Below are 16,022 nucleotides of genomic sequence, written 5' to 3'. Positions count from 1 at the left end.
CTGCGTTGACTTTGGTCTTGATAAAACACAGTCGACCTACACCAGCAAATGACATGGCTCCCTAAAACATCACTGATTATGGAAACTTCACACTACACCTCAAGCAGCTTGGATTGTGGCCTCTCCACTCTTCTACCAGACTCTGGCACTTGATTTCCAATTGAAATGTAAAATTTACTTTCGTCTGAAACCAACACCTTGGAGCACTGAGCAACAGTCCAGTTTTTTTTCTCTGTGGCACAGGTAAGACGCTTCTAGCAACGTCTATTGGTCATGAGTGGCTTGACACAAGGAATGCGACAGTTGTAGCCCATGTCCTGGATACAGTGTGTGTGTGTGTGTGTGTGTGTGTGTGTGTGTGTGTGTGTGTGTTGGCTCTTGAAGCACTGACTCCAGCAGCAGTCCACGCTCTGTGAATCCCCCCCAAAATTTTGAATGGCCTTTTCTTAACAATCCTATCAAGGCTTCGGTTATCCCAGTTGCTTGTGCACCTTTTTCTACTACACATTTTCCTTCCACTCAACTCTCCATTAATATGCTTGGATACAGCCAGTTTCTTTAGCAATGACCTTTTGTGGCTTAACCTCCTTGTGGAGTGTGTCACTGACTGCCTTCTAGACATCTGTCAGGTCAGCAGTCTTCCCCATGATTGTGCAGCCTACTGAGTCAGACTAAGGGACTATTTTAAATGCTTAGAAAGCCTTTGCAAGTGTTTTATGGTAATTATTCTAATTTTCTGAGATAATAACTTTTGGGTTTTCACTGGCTGTAAGCCATAATCATCAACATTAACAGAAATAAACACTTGAAATAGATCACTGTGTTTGTAATGACTCTATGTAATATGTGCGCTTCCCTTTTTGTATTGAAATACTTAAATAACCTAACTAATTTACTGAGACGCACGTGTGTGTGTGTGTATGTATATATATATATATATATATATATATATATATATATATATATCCATCCAAGGATGGTAACTGTCTCACCCCCATTCTCTATCTCCCTCTCTCTCTCTCTCTCTCTTTCTGTCTGTCTCTCTATCTCTTTGTCTCTTTCCCTGACTGTCTGTCTGTCTATTTCCCTATCTGTCTGACTCTTTCCCTGTCTCTCTCTGTCTGTTTCTCTGTCTCTTTCCCTGTCTGTCTCTGTTTGTCTCTCTATCTATTTCCCTCCATCCACCGCACAAGGGCAATAGGGATTAGCTGGGTAAAGCGCCAGAATTGGAACATCTAATGGAAGTGACAATTCCGAGGTGGCTGCGGGCTGCTATTTTTAGGCTGGGGGCATCAATAGCCATGGGCCTCCCCAGCCTGAGAATACCAGCCTCCAGCTGTTAACTTTATTTTGGCTGGGTATCAAAATTGGTGGGTTTGCATGCCATTTTTTAAAAATTATATGTTTAAATGATAAAAAAAGCCTAACTGGATTCCTTGTATTTTGATACGCAGCCAAGATAACATACACAGCTGGGGGCTGCAGCCTATAGCTGTCTGCTTTATCTACGCTGGGTATGAAAATACGGTGGACCCTGCGCCTTTTTTTCCAATTATTTATTTTTACACTCCACAGCCTATCACAGATGCCAGCAGTCTGACTGCAACCAATCACACATGCGGTCACAAGTTAGGCAAGGGAAGCAGTGAATATGAGTAAGGGCTAATGAATGGACACATAAGCAATGTGACAGCTGTGTGGGAGATTCTGTTAATATAATGATCTTGCTTTGGAGCCCCCCTAAGCCTTCTTTGCACCATTTTACAGCACACAAGTTTGGGTCCCCATAGACTTACATGGGGTTCGGTGTCTGTGCTCATGTTCAAGTCCGGTCCTGAACCTACCTTTTTTTTTTTAAGTTCAACCAGATCTGTTGAATCAAAACATCTGCTGGTTCACCCACACTACTAATAAGCCAAACAGTCCTCACACTCAGTCTTTCTTTGTGTCCAGCGGACCACTAGGCGAAAACGACGAGCACAATGGGCTAAGTGTAGTCACCCTTTCCCACTTCATCTTCCTGCTAAACCAAACCCTGTATTAACCCTCCTACATCTTCCTGTTCTGAAACCACTGCATACTGGATATTAATCGCCATACACCAAACCTTAACCTCCCGTAAATCCATATAGGGATAGCGACGAGTGTTAGATGGGTTGACTAATTATGTGTGTGTTCTAAGCTAACATTGGTGGGAAATATGATTAGGTTATCACGGGTTTGAGTGTGTATTAGTTTTCTATTATTACTGTGTTTTGTATTGGGAAATATAACAGTCTTCTGAATCTAAAAGATTCTTTATTAGTATACTTGTTTGTCTAATTTAGTCGCCATTCTTACTTACGTATAGCAAAGGAACAGAAAGTATTTAGGTGTCATTTAATAATTGGATATTAGTTATTAATAGTCAAAACTGACATTAATAATTAATATTCGGAACTTCCCTTTAACACTGGCTAGTTACCCTTTTAAAGGGAACCAACCACCAGGATTTTGCTATATGAAGTAAAGGCAGTGCCATACTGGCACTAGGATGCTGAATCCAAGCATACCTTTTGTTGTAAGATCGGATGCTTGATTGCTGAAATATCTGTAATCAAAGTACCAGAAATGCCCTGCACCTTTGATTGGCATGTGCAGTGGTGCGGGCCTTTGTGGGAATAGTTCTCTCTGTAAATTCCTCCTCCTACTTCCTCTATAGCGTGCCCCCTTTTCTTTATTTAAATTTTGCGCTGCGCCACCATTGCTGATGTTGGCGGCAAATGCGCATTGCTACAGGGATGATGTCTTCTTTAAAATTGCGTCAGAGTCCGCGCATGGGTGTACTGCAATCTCCAGCGCTATTATTGAAGACTTTGTTGAGAAGACTACGAGTGGGCATCTGCGCGTGTGCAGATTTTTTTTAAAATTTGTTTTTACACCTGCGCATGCGCTACTGCCCCTTGTAGTCTTCTCCACAGTGTCTTCAATAAAATGGAGATCGCAGTACGTTCATGCGCGAACTTCGGCACCATTTTAATGAAGACATCGCTACTGTGGCGCACGTACCGCCAATAGCAGCCATGGCGGCATGATATATGACCAAAGAAAGAAAAGGGGGCAAGCTATAGAGGACGCAGGAGTAGATTGGTTCCCTTTAACAGATATTATCATTTTCTTTTGCGTTCTCAACCATAGAAAGACCCATACAACATATAAACTGTGCAGTATTCTCCAAACATTTTAGACAGTTGTGGAAAAAATGCTGCAAAGTAAGAATGCTTTCAAAAATAGAAGAGTTGGTGATTTATTTGTATCAATTAGCATATTGCAAAGTGAGGAAGCAAAAGAGAAATCTAAAATCAATATTTGGTGGGACCACCCTTTGCCTTCAGAACCACACCAATTCTTCTAGTTGCACACTTACACAAGATTTAAGCAGGAAGGTTGTTCCAGACATTTTGGAGAACCAACAACAGATCTTCTCTGGGTGTATTGGAAGTCAAGACTCAAGAGTAGTCCATTGAAGTTGGGACTTCCTTTGACTTCAACTAGTTGATTACTTCCACTTGAACTATATGAAAATTAGTAGCAAGTATTTTGGTATACTGCTTTTCTGGGTGTAGACTTACGCAAATCCTTCTGTCTAGTCATGTAATCCCAGACAGACTCGATGATGTTGAGATCAGGGCTCTATGGCAAACATATCATCACTTACAGGTCTACGTGTTCTTTTTTACACTGAAGATAGTTCATTAGCTATATGTTTGTTGCCATTGTCTTGCTGCAGAATAAATTTGAAGACAATCAGATGCATCCCTGATAGTATTGCATGATGGAAAAGAATCTCCCTGTATTTCTCAGCATTGAGGACACAATTAATACTTAGCCAATCCCAAACTCCACTTGTTGAAATGCAGCCCCAGAATTGCAAGGAACCTCCTCCATGCTTTACTGTTACTGCAGATTGTCATTATTGTATTGATGTGCAGCCATTTGGCAAATAGACTGCCTTCTGTTATAGTCAAACATTTGATATTTGGACTCATTAGTCCAGGGCACTTGATACTATTTTTATGTATAACCACGGTTCTTTTTTTTTTGCATGCAAAGTTGAATCACATTGCCTTGTTTTCACCTTGAAAACTACAACTTTTTGGCCCTATTTCTTCCATGGCCACTTCTGGCCAGACTTCTCCAAACATTTGGATGGGTGTAACTGTGTCCCCCCTGGTTGCAGCCAGTTCTGAGGTAATGGCACTGCTAGACAGCTTCTGATTTCAAATGGACGTACCACGATGTGTCTTTTATCTGCTGCCCTAAGTTACCTTGGGTGACCACTGTGTTTATTGTCCTCAACGTTGCCCATTTCTTGGTGGTTCTTTAAAAGAACCTTAACTGCACATCTTGAAACCCATGTCTGCTTTGAAACCTTTGGCTAGGAGAGACTTTGCTGGTGCAGTATAATTACCTTTTGTCTTATTGCTGTGTCTTGCCATGGTGCATCACCTATGACATGAAACCATCTTCCACAACCGTCTTTTCGTATTTGATTTATCTTTTATATGTTTTGTTGTTGTAAATATTTGAAAAATGTTCAATAAAAAGAATCAGATTTTTTTTTTAAGGTGAACCTAGAAGAATTGATGCAGTTTTGAAGACAAGGGGTGGTTTGATAAAGATAAGCAAAATTTCAATTTTGCCGCCTTCACCAAATTTTCCTCCAAAATGTTATATCTGTTGAATAAATACACCGCAAATGAGAGGAAGACGGAGTAAGAGAGAGCAATAGTAATAGCAAAAGATATGGAAAGACAGGGCAAGAGAAGGAGAGGAAGGGAGAAAGAGAGAGAGAGGAAGAGATGGAGAGAAACAGACAGAAGGAGAGAGAGGAAGAGAGAAAGAGCGAGGGAGAGAGAGAGAACTGTGCTCCACTGGGACGGCTTATCCCTGATAACCCAGGTACTGGTAACAATGTGGGATATGCTGCCGGTAATTTTTTTCCCATCCTATCATATCTAAAGGTATTCAAATTCCCAAAATTTCAGAAAATTTGACTGGAAGTCAATCTTCTTCTGATCAAATTGTTCATCTCTATTAGTAACATCAAATATTGATTTGATTTAGATTTTTTTTCTACAGTCACTTAGCATTTGGTTATTTGATAAAAAATAAATCTGTTAACACTTCTATATCAGAAAGAATTCTAAAGGTACCGTCACACTAAGCGACGCTCCAGCGATCTGACCTAGCGGGGATCGCTACATGGTCGCTGGAGAGCTGTCAAACAGGCAGATCTCACCAGTGACCAGCCCCCAGCCACCAGTGACGCGTGGAAGCGATGCTGCGCTTGGTAACTAAGGTAAATATCGGGTAACCAAGCACTTGGTTACCCGATATTTACCTTGGTTACCAGCACACACCACTTAGCGCTGGCTCCCTACACTCATAGCCAGAGTACACATCGGGTTAATAAGCAAACCGCTTTGCTTATTTACCCGATGTGTACTCTGGCAACTAGTGCAGGGAGCAGGGAGCCAGCACTGACAGCCTGAGAGCGGCGGACGCTAGTAACCAAGGTAAATATCGGGTAACCAAGCAAAGTGCTTCGCTTGGTTACCCGATATTTACCTGGGTTACAGCTTACCGCAGGCTGTCAGAAGCCGGCTCCCTGGACATTCAGATCGTTGCTCTCTCGCTGTCACACAGAGCGATGTGTGCTTCACAGCGGAAGAGCAACAACTAAAAAATGGTCCAGGACATTCAGCAACAACCGGCGACCTCACAGCAGGGGCCAGGTTGTTGTTGGATGTCACACACAGCGACATTGCTAGCAAGATCGCTGTTGCGTCACAAAAAACGTGATTCAGCAGCGATGTTGCTAGCGATGTCGCTTAGTGAGACGTGGCCTTTACTTTGTAACATTTTTTCCACACCTGAGTGACTGCAGAACTTGTTGTTTTAGAATGGACAACCCATTTAAAGGGAATCTGTCTGATAATTTTGTAGTACACTACTAATGTTATCTGTAAATAGAGCTTAAAGAGACCTTTCAGAATCAGTAACTTTTGTAGCTCTCCCTCTTCCTGTTATCTTGTTGTAAGCTTGATAGAATTCAGTGTGACATAGTAACAGGATAAGGTAGAGCTATAAAACTTACTGATAGGTCTCCTTAAGTCTGATTTAAAGATAACATTAGTATTGTACTACAAAATTACCTGATAGATTCCTTTTAAACTCCCTCAGACTTTGTTGAATGGATACTGTAGCACCTTGTACTTGTCTTTTCCTGTCTGTCTACATCAGGTTTTTCTAGTCTCATTAAGTTAACAATAGAGCTGTCATTCTGTCAGTAAGGGTACCTTCACACTTTAGCGATGCAGCAGCGATCCGACCAGCGATCTGACCTGGTCAGGATCGCTGCTGCATTGCTACATGGTCGCTGGTGAGCTGTCAAACAGGAAGATCTCACCAGCAACCAGTGAACAGCCCCCAGCCAGCAGCGACGTGCAAGCGACGCTGCGCTTGCACGGAGCCGGCGTCTGGAAGCTGCGGACACTGGTAACTAAGGTAAACATCGGGTATGGTTACCCGATGTTTACATTAGTTACCAGCGCACACCGCTTAGCTGTGTGTGCAGGGAGCAGGGAGGCGCGCACACTGAGCGCTGGCTCCTTGCTCTCCTAGCTACAGTACACATCGGGTTAATTAACCCGATGTGTACAGCAGCTACATGTGCAGAGAGCCGGAGCCGGCAGCACAGGCAGTGTGAGAGCTGCGGAGGCTGGTAACTAAGGTAAATATCGGGTAACCACCTTGGTTACCCGATGTTTATCTTAGTTACCAGCCTCCGCAGCTGCCAGACGCCGGCTCCTGCTCCCTGCTCGCTTCATTTGTCGCTCTCTCGCTGTCACACACAGCGATCTGTGTGTCACAGTGGGAGAGCGCCTTTGAAGAAAACGAACCAGGGCTGTGTGTAACGAGCAGCGATCTCGCAGCAGGGGCCAGATCGCTGCTCAGTGTCACACACAGCGAGATCGCTAATGAGGTCACTGCTGCGTCACAAAAAGCGTGACTCAGCAGCGATCTCGGCAGCGAGCTCGCTGTGTGTGAAGCACCCCTTACTTCAATTCTCTATCTACTATTATATTATAACTGGATTATTTACAGCAGCAGTCAACTGCTGTGTGTTTCTGGGCCTTTATCACTGTTTAATCCCTGCAAGAAAAGAACAATATTTTGCATCTACATTGTAAATTCATGGTACAGTCAAAATAAAAAAAATGCTCAAAATAGTAAAATAAAAATGTTTCTCTTAAATTGACCCCAGATTTTTTTTTTTTACCTGCAGATATAGTGGTAATCTGCAGGTAAATAAATTGGCAGTGTAAGTGGAACAGCTTACAATTGTTTTTGCCATTTGGGTTTTGCACTGCAAAGCTGAGTTTTTGACCAAAGTTCTGCAACAAAAAGGCTGCAGTTTGAACAGCATAGTGCGGACAAGAAACGCAAATTCCCATAGACTTTGCTTGAAAAGCAGAACACAACCATTTTGGCCTTAAACGCTGCAGTTGAAAAAGCAGCAAAAAAGCAGGTAAAAAGCAGGTAAAAAGCAACGTGCGGACATAGCCTTACAAATACTAAGATAAAAAACTCACCAAATACTCAACATGTGCATGTGGCATTAGACATCAAAGGGACACTTTCCTCAAGAAGGAATATTTTTAACTGGAACCTGTTAACTGCAAAAACACTAATTGGCTGCAGATGTATTGGAAATCTGCAGGTAAATAGCGTTTAATCATGTTTGCCAATTTGACTGGAGCAGCAGCTACAGGAAGAAAATGAAGATATATTCTCCCTCCAGCTGCTGATTTTCAGTCATTGGGGTGGTGCCAGAAGATGTAACAGTCACTGCTCACTATACAGTGAATGTGTACTGATCACTTTCCCTACATCTTGACTGATAGCGACCCTCACTATGTAGTGAGCCGTGACTGAAACATTCCCCTAGTGCCCCAAAGAATGGTTGGAGGAAGAATGTAACTTCATTTTCTTCCTGAAGCTGCTGTTCCAGTCAAATTGCTAAAACAGGATTAAAATGCTATTTACCTACAGATAACCACTCTATGTGCAGGTAAATAGCACTGTATTAGATGACAGATTCCTATCCAACCTTACATTTTTTTTAAAAATTCCTTTCTGAAGGAAGTGTCCATTTGATCTCTAAAATTAAAGGGAAGGTGTCGTCCAAAAAAAAAACCATTTCAATAACTGAAAAAATGTAAAGTATTAATGTTTTGTTTAAATATTATTATTTGTTTTTAATTTAGCAAAATATAAAAAAAAGAAAAAGTTTGATATTTTCCACTCTTAAACACTAGGGGGAGCAGCTGCTGAAATCCTACAGAAATCCTACTGTAGAACTAGCCTGGATTACAGCTGCAGTAAAAGTGGGCAGAATCTGCTCTCCTGTGTGTGATATTTCACCTCCCCCTCCCAACCTGGATGCTTCCAACAGGATAAGGGAAGATGAAGTGTAGGGACACAGTGCAGAGCCATTTTGTTGGTGACCACAAATGCCTAAAGTGTTAACAAGGACAGCTGCATAGTGTTCCCCACATAGCGCTCTGCACGCAACGGTCCAGCAATGCTCTGCCGCATGCACGCCCACCCGCAATGTTCTGCCACATGCACGCCCGTAATGCTCTGCCACACGCACGCACATAGTATGTGTGTGTGTGTGTGTGTGTGTGTGTTTGTTTACAGTGTGTGTATACTGTGTGTGACTGAGCACCCAGCATGAGGGCGGCAAAGCCAGTGTGTATATATACTATATACCGTGTGTACGGTGTGTGTATACTGTGTGTGACCAAGCACCCAGCATGAGAGCGGTAGAGCCAGTGGGTGTATATACTATATACCATGTGTACGGTGTGTGTATATACTGTGTGTGTGACCGAGCACCCAGCATGAGGGCGGCAGAGCCAGTGTGTGTATATACTATATACTGTATCATGCACTGTGTGTATATACTGTGTGTGACTGCGCAGCATGAAGGAGGCGGATCCAATGTGTGTATATACTATATACTGTGTGTATATACTATATACTGTGTGTATTGTGTGTGTGTATATACTGTGTGTGTGACCGAGCAGCATGAGGGCAGCGGAGCCAGTGTGTGTATATACTATATACCATGTGTACGGTGTGTGTATACTGTGTGTGACCAAGCACCCAGCATGGGGGCGGCGGAGCCAGTGGGTGTATATACTATATACCGTGTGTACAGTGTGTATATAATGTGTGTGTAACTGAGCAGCATGAGAGTAGCGGAGCCAGTGTGTGTATATACTATATACCATGTGTACGGTGTGTATATACTGTGTGTGACCAAGCACCCAGAATGGGGGCGGCGGAGCCAGTGGGTGTATATACTATATACCGTGTGTACAGTGTGTATATAACGTGTGTGTGACTGAGCAGCATGAGGGCAGCAGAGCCAGTGTGTGTATATATTACAGTTAGGTCCAGAAATATTTGGACAGTGACACAAGTTTTGTTATTTTAGCTGTTTACAAAAACATGTTCAGAAATACAATTATATATATAATATGGGCTGAAAGTGCACACTCCCAGCTGCAATATGAGAGTTTTCACATCCAAATCGGAGAAAGGGTTTAGGAATCATAGCTCTGTAATGCATAGCCTCCTCTTTTTCAAGGGACCAAAAGTAATTGGACAAGGGACTCTAAGGGCTGCAATTAACTCTGAAGGCGTCTCCCTCGTTAACCTGTAATCAATGAAGTAGTTAAAAGGTCTGGGGTTGATTACAGGTGTGTGATTTTGCATTTGGAAGCTGTTGCTGTGACCAGACAACATGCGGTCTAAGGAACTCTCAATTGAGGTGAAGCAGAACATCCTGAGGCTGAAAAAAAAGAAAAAATCCATCAGAGAGATAGCAGACATGCTTGGAGTAGCAAAATCAACAGTCGGGTACATTCTGAGAAAAAAGGAATTGACTGGTGAGCTTGGGAACTCAAAAAGGCCTGGGCGTCCACGGATGACAACAGTGGTGGATGATCGCCGCATACTTCCTTTGGTGAAGAAGAACCCGTTCACAACATCAACTGAACACTCTCAGTGAAGTAGGTGTATCTGTCTCTAAGTCAACAGTAAAGAGAAGACTCCATGAAAGTAAATACAAAGGGTTCACATCTAGATGCAAACCATTCATCAATTCCAAAAATAGACAGGCCAGAGTTAAATTTGCTGAAAAACACCTCATGAAGCCAGCTCAGTTCTGGAAAAGTATTCTATGGACAGATGAGACCAAGATCAACCTGTACCAGAATGATGGGAAGAAAAAAGTTTGGAGAAGAAAGGGAACGGCACATGATCCAAGGCACACCACATCCTCTGTAAAACATGGTCGAGGCAACGTGATGGCATGGGCATGCATGGCTTTCAATGGCACTGGGTCACTTGTGTTTATTGATGACATAACAGCAGACAAGAGTAGCCGGATGAATTCTGAAGTGTACCGGGATATACTTTCAGCCCAGATTCAGCCAAATGCCGCAAAGTTGATCGGACGGCGCTTCATAGTACAGATGGACAATGACCCCAAGCATACAGCCAAAGCTACCCAGGAGTTCATGAGTGCAAAAAAGTGGAACATTCTGCAATGGCCAAGTCAATCACCAGATCTTAACCCAATTGAGCATGCATTTCACTTGCTCAAATCCAGACTTAAGACGGAAAGACCCACAAACAAGCAAGACCTGAAGGCTGCGGCTGTAAAGGCCTGGCAAAGCATTAAGAAGGAGGAAACCCAGCGTTTGGTGATGTCCATGGGTTCCAGACTTAAGGCAGTGATTGCCTCCAAAAGGATTCGCAACAAAATATTGAAAATAAAAATTTTTTTTTGGGGTTTGGTTTATTTGTCCAATTACTTTTGACCTCCTAAAATGTGGAGTGTTTGTAAAGAAATGTGTACAATTCCTACAATTTCTATCAGATATTTTTGTTCAAACCTTCAAATTAAACGTTACAATCTGCACTTGAATTCTGTTGTAGAGGTTTAATTTCAAATCCAATGTGGTGGCATGCAGAGCCCAACTCGCGAAAATTGTGTCACTGTCCAAATATTTCTGGACCTAACTGTATATACCATGTGTACGGTGTGTATATACTGTGTGTGTGACCGAGCACCCAGCATGAGGGCGGCGGAGCCAGTGTGTATATATACTATATACCATGTACTGTGTGTATATACTGTGTGTGACTAAGCAGCACGAAGGAGGCGGAGCCAATGTGTGTATATACTATATACTGTGTGTATATACTATATACTGTGTGTATTGTGTGTGTATATACTGTGTGTGTGACCAAGCAGCATGAGGGTGGTGGAACCATTGTGTCTATATACTATATACTGTGTTTACAGAGTGTATATACTGTGTGTGACCGAGCAGCATAAGGGAGGCGGAGCCAGTGTGTGTATATACTATATACCGCGTACTCCTGACAAACACAACTTCACTTTGTCCCGCTCACCTGCTTGCTGCCAGAGATTGCTTATCCAGGACTGTGCACGGAAAGGAAGGTAGCAGAACTCATTTCATGTGTATAGAAAAAATTCCAGCACCAAGTCCATAGGAAATCTTCATTAAAAATTCATCTTTTATTTATCAAAACTTATAAAAATCCATGTTAGCAATTGCCCCAACAGAGGACCCTGGAGAGGTTAACTGATGAGGGCTTGCAATTGGGATTGATTAATGCTAGGCAAAAAGAGTATTTTGTTCCCTCATGTCCACGTACATCACTACTACATGCTCTCCCCAAATCACATAAGAATTTATTTCCACCTAGTTTTAGACCTATAATTTCGGGTATTGGGTCAATGACAGAGCATTTGTCGGAATGGCTTGATGACCATCTACAGGCACTAGCAAAGGTATCTCCAAGTTTTGTCTTGGATGGAAAACAAGTGTTGAATATATTGTCAAAAGTAGAATGGAAGAAAAATTATAGCTGGTTGGCATGTGATGTACAGACGCTTTACACGTCGATCCCACATTATCTTGCGATTTTGGCTCTGAAAAATCAGCTCGAGCGGTATTCTGGCTACACGCCGGACTTACAGGAATTTATACTGGAAGTGACAGGTTTCCTGTTAAAGAATAATTATTTTTCATTTTTGAATAACCGATATGTTCAACTGCAGGGATGTTCCATAGGTTCTAAATTTTCACCATCTTTGGCAGGAATATTCATGTTCTGGTGGGAGGAGCAATATATTTTTAATCACTCTAATCCTTTCTCACAAGATCTGGCTATATACCTTAGGTATATAGACGATATAGTTATTATATGGAAAGGAGAGAAGGATGGAGTGAAGGATTTTTTATCCTATATTAGTAATAATGCTCATAATTTATTTTTTACCCACCAGCATGAGAATGAAGAAATAAATTTCTTGGATATGAATTTGAAGGGAGATCATGATAAGGGAATGATAGAATGCAAATTGTATCGGAAACCGTCAGCAGGGAATTCTCTGCTTCATGCAGGGAGTTGTCACCCTAGGCATATTATTGAAAACATCCAAACAGGTGAATACATACGAGCAAAGAGATGTTGTACGAGTGAGGAGGGTTATCAACTTGAATGTGGAATTATTGATGAAAGATTTGTGGCCCGAGGATACCGTCGAGATAATTTGGAAAGAGCCAAAGAGAAAACTAACTTAAAAAGCAGGTCGCAGTATTTGGAGACGAAAGAGGTAGTGAGGAGGTCTGAGTTTCCTGTGGTTTTCTCCACAAAATTCAGTAAGAACTATCATGAAGTGGTACATGTGGTCAAAAAATATTTGCCGATATTAACAACTGATGAGACATTGTATAAAATTCTTAAAAAAGGAGTGAAGTTTGTGTCTAAAAGGAATACAGCTTTGAATACATTATTGTCACCGAGTGACCACAGGAATAGGTCTGATTTGAGTAGAGTGGAGGGACCCACAGGGAACTGGCTTCCAACAAAAGGATCTTATAAGTGTGGACATAGATCGTGCGGTTCCTGCGTTTTTATGCATGGTACCAAGAGTTTTTCTTCATTCAGTCAAGGTAAAAGTTATGAAATAAATACTATGATAAACTGTGGTACGGATTATGTAGTGTACTTGGTCTCTTGTGTGACCTGCCGATTGCAATATATTGGGAGTACATCACGTGCTTTGAGAAGGAGAATTTCAGAGCATGTGTATGACACAAGTAATGTAACAACGAGGAGTCTATCTGCAGTATCGCAACATTTTAGGGACGTACATGCGGGAGTTTTGACAGATATGAGAGTAAATGCGATAGAGAAAGTAAAACTGCCTAAAAGGGGAGGTGATCTGAAGAAGTTATTGCTGCATAGAGAGATCAAGTGGATTTTCTTGATGGGAACTAGGTATCCAATGGGGTTGAACAGGAGGAATGATGTGTTATATGCATATTAAGGGAAATGACATTCGGAATGTAAAAATAATTTTTGATTTTTTGATTTTCCGTTTTTTGAAATTTTGTTGGAAATTTTTATGATTTTGTTTTTTATGTAACTATGAATATGAGATCGGATAGAAATGAAATGTTTATCATTCTCCACTGTCACGTTTTTGATTGAGAAAAAGTGGACTCTATGGAAAGGGTGCTAGAAAATATTCATAAAAATAACACACTATAGAGAAAAAGAGAGAAAAAACAAAGAACCCCTGGTGTGGGTATTCAATGGGGTTAAACGGGAGGAATGATGTGTTATATGCATATTAGAGGAAATAACATGCTTAGTGTAAAAATAATTTTTGATTTTTTTTGGATTTTGTTTTTTGTAATTTTGTTGTAAATTTTTATAATTTCGTTTTCATGTGATTATGAATATAAGATCGGAGAGAAATGAAATGTTTATCATTCTCCATTGTCCCGGTTCTGATTAAGAAAATATGGACTCCATGGAAAGTGTGCTAGAAAATATTCATAAAAATAACATACTATAGAGGAAAACCCCTGGGATAATAAATCCCATTGTTTGGTGTGTTTTTTCTCTTTGATTATACCATGTTTGATCTTCTTTTGGGACTTCGAATATGAAGGGTTAATGGGAGGATTTCTTTGCTTCACGTTCGAAACCTTCTACTGGTTAATTAGGTTCATGTTGGGGTTTCAGCCCTTTTTAATGAGTCCATTTTTTCTTAGAGGAATTAGAGACGGATTAAGAACTTTGTCGTTCGAAACGCGTCCTCTGTTGGGGCAATTGCTAACATGGATTTTTATAAGTTTTGATAAATAAAAGATGAATTTTTAATGAAGATTTCCTATGGACTTGGTGCTGGAATTTTTTCTATACACATATATACCGCGTACTGTGTGTATATACTGTGTGCGTGACCGAGCAGCATGAAGGAGGTGGAGCCAGTGTGTGAATATACTTTATACCGTGTGTACTGTGTGTGTGAAGAGCAGCATGAGGGCGGCAATGCTCTGCCACATGCATGCATGCATGCACGGAATGCTCTGCATGCATGCACGCCTGCACGCAATCCTCTGCACGGATGCATGCCCGCATGCAATGCTCTGCATGGACGCTTGCACGCAATGCTCTGCCACATGCACGCACGCCTGCATGCAATGTGTGACGCCCTGGACTAGCCAGGCGGTCACATACATACCAACATACACACCCCCACCCTAGCCAGTTACACCAGCCAAACCAAAAACCCTTGTTGCCTCCCTCCAGGGCCTGATGTCCACACCAGGTGGGGTGGAGCCAGGCGGTTGGCCCCATCCACCGAGGAGTTCACAGGCCTGGAGGCGGGAAAAGGTGTCAGATCAGTCTTGGAGGTGAAAGTGAGAGGAGTGAACACTTGAGGTGCCTGGGTCGGAGCCCAGGGGTTTCCCAACTACCAAGTCCCGATTGAAGGCAACCGTCCACCCAGAGGGGATATACAGCCACCGCCACAGGCTAGAGATCCAAGGGCCAGCGCCTGCGGGCAAAATGGGCTCCTACGGCACCTATACGCCGGGGAGCGGACTACCGGTGGGCAACCACAGGAGTCAAGAACATTTTCAAAGGTGCAGGGAAATACAGCCGCCATCAGCCGTCTGGGGAGAGCACAACATCAACACTGCAGCCGGCTGCGGGACCCGTCCATCCGGCCGTTTTGGTTTACCAGAGACTTTGTCAGTGATTATCTGAGTGAGTACACCAGTGCCGTCGGGTACCGCGCCGCGCAGTCCCTGCACCCCAGCCATCCAGCCTCCCCGTTACAGAACCGGGCCCCGGGATCACCAAACCCCCCTACCCACGGGGGGGACAACATCTCAGCCGCACCCCACCATCTTTCCCGGGATCCCCGTCACCAGCAACGGTGGTGCCATCATCACCACGTCCCGTGGGTGGCGTCACAAACAATCTCCCTAACCAAAACCACCCCTTCTCACTCACGGGCGAGGAGCGCTGCTCGAGTCCCCGGGTCCGGTCCACCGCTCGAGCCACCGAGCACCAGCAGCAGAAGCTCCGGACCCGAGCGTGGTGAGCGCGTCCGCTCCGCCCGCGACAACTTGGCGCTGCGAACAGGATTGAACCGATCTACTTACCAGTAGAAGTGTGCCTTGCAGTCCCTGCCGGCGGCGTCCGGCCGAAAAATTGAGAGCGCCGCCATCTTTGGCGCGAAGATTGCCCGCTCGAGCGTCTTCCCCGAGCAGGGAAGGCGCGAAAGTGAAGCCCTGCCACCAACAAGTGGAAGTGCTAGAAAGAACCAAGGGGGGACGGGAGAAAGATGTCTGCGCCCGACAAAGCCGTTGGAGGAGCGCTGGCCGCATGAGCGGCAATGCTTAACGGCCGCATGTAATTAGCGCCGCAGAAGTGCAGGGACGCCAGGACTCTGCCGGAACACGTTCCTGGACCCAGCAGCAAGACGTGCCAGGAGCTCCAGGCCACGGTCCACTCCATGATGGCAGAGTGGACGTCGGAGAAGGAGGGCCTGGCTGCAACCGTGT

This window comes from Anomaloglossus baeobatrachus, chromosome 1, assembly GCF_048569485.1.
Source record: "Anomaloglossus baeobatrachus isolate aAnoBae1 chromosome 1, aAnoBae1.hap1, whole genome shotgun sequence".
Lineage (NCBI taxonomy): Eukaryota > Metazoa > Chordata > Amphibia > Anura > Aromobatidae > Anomaloglossus > Anomaloglossus baeobatrachus.
This window is presented reverse-complemented; position numbering follows the sequence as displayed.